Source organism: Ostrea edulis, chromosome 5 (genome assembly GCF_947568905.1).
Source record: "Ostrea edulis chromosome 5, xbOstEdul1.1, whole genome shotgun sequence".
NCBI lineage: Eukaryota > Metazoa > Mollusca > Bivalvia > Ostreida > Ostreidae > Ostrea > Ostrea edulis.
The window spans coordinates 92280619-92286618 of NC_079168.1; the positions used below are offsets into that span (position 1 = coordinate 92280619).

The 6000-nt window shown below is 34.4% G+C and overlaps 2 protein-coding genes across 5 annotated transcripts in view; one reads left to right on the forward strand and one right to left on the reverse strand.

The window, feature by feature from the left end:
* LOC125649368 (integrator complex subunit 14-like) overlaps positions 1–258 on the reverse strand; it is a 40812-nt gene extending 40554 nt beyond the window's left edge. The window contains exon 1 of the mRNA XM_048876861.2: positions 182–258. The gene's annotated coding sequence lies outside the window, so the exon portion shown is untranslated. The remainder of the gene's footprint in view (positions 1–181) is intronic.
* A 223-nt stretch (positions 259–481) lies between these two features.
* LOC125649365 (sodium/potassium/calcium exchanger 2-like) overlaps positions 482–6000 on the forward strand; it is a 71044-nt gene continuing 65525 nt past the window's right edge. The window contains exon 1 of one of the 4 annotated variants that reach the window (XM_056139306.1): positions 482–551. The gene's annotated coding sequence lies outside the window, so the exon portion shown is untranslated. Of the gene's footprint in view, positions 563–6000 lie in introns of all 4 variants that reach the window. The other 3 variants (XM_048876857.2, XM_056139307.1, XM_056139305.1) reach the window with 3 other exon arrangements.

Here is a 6000-nt window from a genome sequence, read left to right on the forward strand (position 1 = left end):
TAGCGAATCGGTTTGTTGTTATTAATAATAATGTTATGTTGTGCACTCAACCTACATGGTCAAAATTGATTTCCATGGCAAGAGTTAGAAATGATCACAAGCACTTGTTTCAAATTAGATTTACTTCATTTTGAGCATTTTTAATCTTTAAAATCCAATTTCTTTTCATTATTAATCTTACCTGAATCTGATCTATTTCATATCAACTGCTAACAAAGTAACATGTCCTTAATGTGAAAGTAGAGGAGGAGCCTAATCAAAGAAAGCGATTTACAGGGAAAAAAACAAAAACAAATGACAGGTGCACCAAGCAGTCATATGTATTATTTTACCATATGCTTCAAACCTTAACAATTAATAATATTTGCTTATTTTTTCACATATATATATATATTGATTGTTAATTCTATTTCATATTGATTTGTTCTTATGTTTTACTAATATTTTAGTATTATTAATACTATTTTACTGTTATTAGTACAACCGGAGAGAAAACGCGATGTGGATGCTGAACTATGACCTAGATCTAATGGGTTTTTGTTTGTTTTTAGGTAATATACAGGTGATGTAGAATTACAGTTCTTGTTCAAAATCAACAAAAATTGAAAAAAATATTAATTTTGATTACATGTATTTCCCACAAAGCCCACGTTGAACAGGCTAATTCACAAAAAGTATTCTACTGATCAATAAGTGTGATGTGACACTGATGGATGATTTACTCCTTACGTCTATGCTTAAAGTTAGGGCCCAGAAACGGGCATAACACACAACACACACACACACACACATATATATATGTGTGATTGATATCATAAATACAATACAGGACTGTGAGTTCCAGTACACAAATATAATGTTGTGTACACAAATACGATGTTCATCAAAAGTAAGGGGGGGGGGGGGGTGTAATTGACATTTCTGTGCCTGTACCATTCATATTTTAGGAATTTCGGTACCACTTGTCTGAAAGCATAGAAATACAAATTAAACAATAACCAAGAACATTTGGGACTTGGACCATGTAGGTTGAGTGCACGACATAACAACAATTAAACCAATTCGCTAAAATGGACATTATACTCAACACTTGTATGAAATGTTTATTTTATTTGTGTTCTTTTGTTTATCTGTGATATGTCTGTGTACATGCATGCTAATGAGTCTTATGTTGTTAAATTGTTAATCCATGATACGGTATGTGTTTTATTTGTGTACATGCATGCTATGTGTCTTAAATTTGTCTTTGATAAATATATGTGATTAGTCATTTAAAAAGCTCTACAGAGCTTGTGTTGACTTGTTAAATATATATATATATATAGACTAGCTAGCTAGCACTGAATTTAAATAAAATTTACTTACTTAAATTTTACTCATTATATATATATAACTCATCATGAATATGGGGGTGTTATATGTTCAGATTGCAGACTCTGCTGAAATGGAAATCTGTGTGTAACACAGTAGATGTTGTTTTGTTAGTTACAGTACGATAGAGAGGGTGCTATAACAAAATTATTTCAGTAGTGAAACGTTCACTTCCACCATAAACAACACACATATATATGCTGGGGTCCTATATGATACTGCGGTACTAAACGATTTCGATTCATTTATAAAAGATTTGTCAATCATGCAGCCTACAGATTTGAGTCAGTCGATAATGTTTTGTAAGTACTTAATGATATATTGTTGTTTTCATTCATATAAAGGAACAAACAGATATCAACGTAACTGCTTGTTTACAAATGATCGATTGTGAGGGCATAAGTTCTGTATTATACAATTGAAAATGAGGTTAATAACGATACCATGGCCTAATGGTGTTAAAATTGTGAAAAAAGGTTGTCTCGTAAAATGTAAAGTGGGGTATATGATTAACGGAAAAATAAAATTCAACAATAATTTAATATAATAAAATAAATTCATATTAATATATGGAAGCACAAAAATTAGGAAGTAATGATAAAATGTTGAATTTTCACTCGTTACAAATTCAAAGACTGTACTTGTCAAAATTCTGGACATTTTTACTTTTTATAGTTGAGTATTGCTTGCAATAGTTATTATCGAAAAATGACTTGCCAACAGATGTCACAGTTCATTGGTGACATGAAAAATTGAAATACCTCGGTACCGTAGGATCAACATCTTCGCAGTTCATGAACCATAAAAATTTATCTGACACAGATGTTGAAAAGAAGACAATTCACTGAAATAATGGAAAAGAGATATTCTCTTGAAAGTGCATGATATGATGTTTGAAAATCTTCTGTCTCTCTCAAATTACAATGCGGACAGAGACTTTCTTCATGTGGAATTCCATAATATCTATCTACCCTTTTCAATCATTGATTTATTTGAGGAAATTCTAAATTTTGTCAAGTTCTTCCTATGTTCAATTTTTTTTTTTATTGGATAGAAAAGGTTCCAGATGAATTCAAAGTTATGTTTAATTGTACAATATGTATCCAACTTTCCACTCAAGGATATAGTTTGTCTTTTTCTCTTGGACCAATTTTCCAAAAAATTAGACTTAGAAGCTCTTTGCATTGTGCTTTAAAAGATGTGGATGCATTTAAATGAGACTGTATATTTGGAATTGACTGTCTGGCCATATCAATCAACCAAACCTTGATGGCTTATTTTTATCAAAAATTGATTTAGAAGCTGAGAATGTGGCCTTTAATACAGGATAAGTCCCATCTTGATATATGACCATCATACTGGCACCCTGGGGCATAAAATCAGTAAAGTAACATTTTCTATTAATGTTAACATATTTCAATGTATATATGTGAAAATACATCGGAAATGGAGAAAACTAGCAGACAGATGTCGGCTTACCATTATCATGATTATATATATAAAATAGTCAATGCATAAACCCTCCCTCTCAGACTCTCGCGCAACATTCATACACTCTCATTCCAAATTTCATTTTGTAGAATTAGGCAAAATTCAATCTTCTTGCACACTATAGAAAACTAGAATGATCTACTTCTGGACACTAGTGAGCAATTTATTTTTTTTAAAAATAATTTTTAAATAATAAAAGTGGGGGCGTATCATGCTATACCGCTGTCGTCCATCTGTCCGCTTGTCTTACCGTCTATCTGTCTGTCCCTTTAACTTTGTCTTCGCAACTCCTCCTAAACCCTTTGGGGGATTTTAATGAAACTTGGTACAAAGAAAGATCACAATGTGGAGATGTGCATATTACAAGGGGAATGCTGCACCACTATTTTTGAAGGAGTTGGGGACTTGGATTTATTTTATGCAAGTACCTTGTCTTCGCAACTCCTTTTATAACTCTTTGGGGGATTTCAATGAAACTTAGTACAAAGGAAGATCACAATGTGTAGATGTGCATATCACAAGGGAATGCTGTCCCACTATTTTTGAAGGGGTTGCAGCCCTTGGACTTAGATGTGTTTAATGCAAAATACATTGTTATTGCAACTCCTACGAAATCCTTTTGTGGATAATTCTTTCTTACTTGTTCAAATTCCTGGGTCAATAATATATGCGGGCGTATCATGTACCGTGTAGCGGTGCCCTATTTTTTTATAATAGAAACAACTCAAATTTCTTGATTTTCTGTCTGCTTTCCGCCACTAGGATCCCCAGGTATATACAGGAACGCCCATTGCAGCGGCAGCATAAGACAGTGGCTATAAATAGCCACTGTCTAAAAACACTTAATTGATTAAAATGTGAAAAATGAGCTGTAGTGTCTCTTTATAAATCTTTTTTAAAAGGAGTATGTCCAAATGTTTTGTAATAAATGTGTTATATTTCATAAAAATTAGAGGAAAATGAGTTCAGAATTGCTGTTCAATGAGATTTATGATGTAAAATATGAAAGTTGACTCATTTATGGCACTACACTAGAAGAACTCAATCACAGCAGCCCATTATTTCTGTTAAAAATATACCTGATAAATAATTTTGATAATTTTCTAAATAGATGTCAAATTTTACCAAATTTGTGATTTCATATTGGAAATGAATTTTCGTTTTGAACTTTGAAATTTAGACACAGAGACTTAAATTGTTATACACAGTGACATGCACACACAGTGACACACCTATATCCATTATTATTTTTTAACAAATTGCTCAAGAGATGATTGTTTTGGAGTTGGCAACCAGCGTGCTAGACCACTCGACAAGTAAAGTAATTTGCTTTCGATGAAGATGGAATTCTTACCACACGTGCTACACAGTCAATAAGAATGGAAATGGATTTTTTTTTAATATAAAGCACAGAAATGGTTGTGATTTCTTAAATAAACATAACTGCCCTAAGTCAAGAAATATTTGATATAAAGCACAGAAATGGTTGTAAATTCTTAAATAAACATATCTGCCCTAAGTAGAGAAATATTTGATATAAAACACAGAAAAATTCACTTTATTTTATTTGGATACTCACTTACACCCTTACCTGTGGTTGAACTCGTGACCTGCAGAACCAAATCTCATATCAGAGTGTGACCAGTGTGTTAGACCACTCGACCGTCTAGGTAAGTCAAGAAAATTGCTTTTGAAGATGATGGAATTCTCACTATTGAGAATGGAAATGGGATACAGATATCTAATGTAGATTTAAGAGGATACACACACACCACCATCACCACCACCAGCCATGCACACATTACATTTACTTTCTTTTCTTTTTCTGCAAGGCAAAAATAGGTTGGAGTCATTTACAGGTTTTTTGAACACTAGGCCAATCAAGATGAAGTTATATAAAAGCTTCCTCAGATACATAAATATTTATCAGACATTGTTTTGTAGTATATAGGAGAGAGGAGAAAATCTTTGGCTGGACCGGGAATCAAACCCGGGACCCCTGCATTACTAGTCGGGTGCTCTAACCACTGAGCTATTCAGGCCAATATCCACGGTCCGTATAGCCCTAATTACTACATTCCTCCCTCCTTAATTTGTCTTTGCCCTCAGAGACACACACAACCCAGGTTGTTTTCGCCCTTGGCAGGACAACCTGCAGTGCAGGGGTGGTCAACGACACCAAATGTAGGAGAGAGGAGAACATCTTTGGCTGGACCGGGAATCGAACCTAGGACCCCTGCATTACTAGTCAGGTGCTCTAAATCACTGAGCTACCCAGGCCGATATCCACGGTCCGTATAGCCCTAATTACTTCATTTTGTTCAAATCATGGCCCCCATTGGGTAGGGTGGGGTTACAACAGGGCATTAAAGTTTTGCATGGGGATATATAGGGAAAATCTTCATTAAAAAAACGGCAGGACCATGATGAGTCATATTAATTTGCGTTTTCAAGTAGTACAGATTCAAGTTGGTTCAAATCATGGCCACAAGGGATAGGGTGGGGACACAATAAGGGAACAAAGTTTTGTAATGGAATAAGTCTGGGGAAAGACTTTAAAAATCTTTTTATCAAGAAAAATAGGGCTATGATTTGTCATATTTTAAAATATACAAGCATTGTCAGTTTGTGAACCTCAGGGGTAGGGTAGGGCCACAATAGGAGATCAAAGGTTTACATGGGAATATATAGTAAGAAATCTAATAATGAACCTCTAGGCTTAGCCATGTTGATAGACAAACATCCTCAGGTAATGCATATTCCATTTGATTCATTTCATGTTGGCCGTGGACGGTAGGGTGGACCACAACAGGGGATCATATCTTTACGTGGCAGTATATGGGAAATATTTTTTACTTTCTTCTCAGACAAGAACATTTGGGCCATGGTTTGTCATACTAATATGCAAGTATCCTTTGCTGGTACTGCAAATCTTGCAAACCTGCAAATCATGACCTTGGGAGGGGGTCAGAGAAAATATTTAAAAATGTTATTCACAAGAACAACAGACCCAGGATTAGTCATATTGATATGGAAGTATCTACAGGCAGGCCAAATTCAAATTTGTTTACATCAGGGGCTTCGGGGTTAGGATGGGGCCACAATTGGAGATCAAAGTTTTATATGGGAAAAGATACA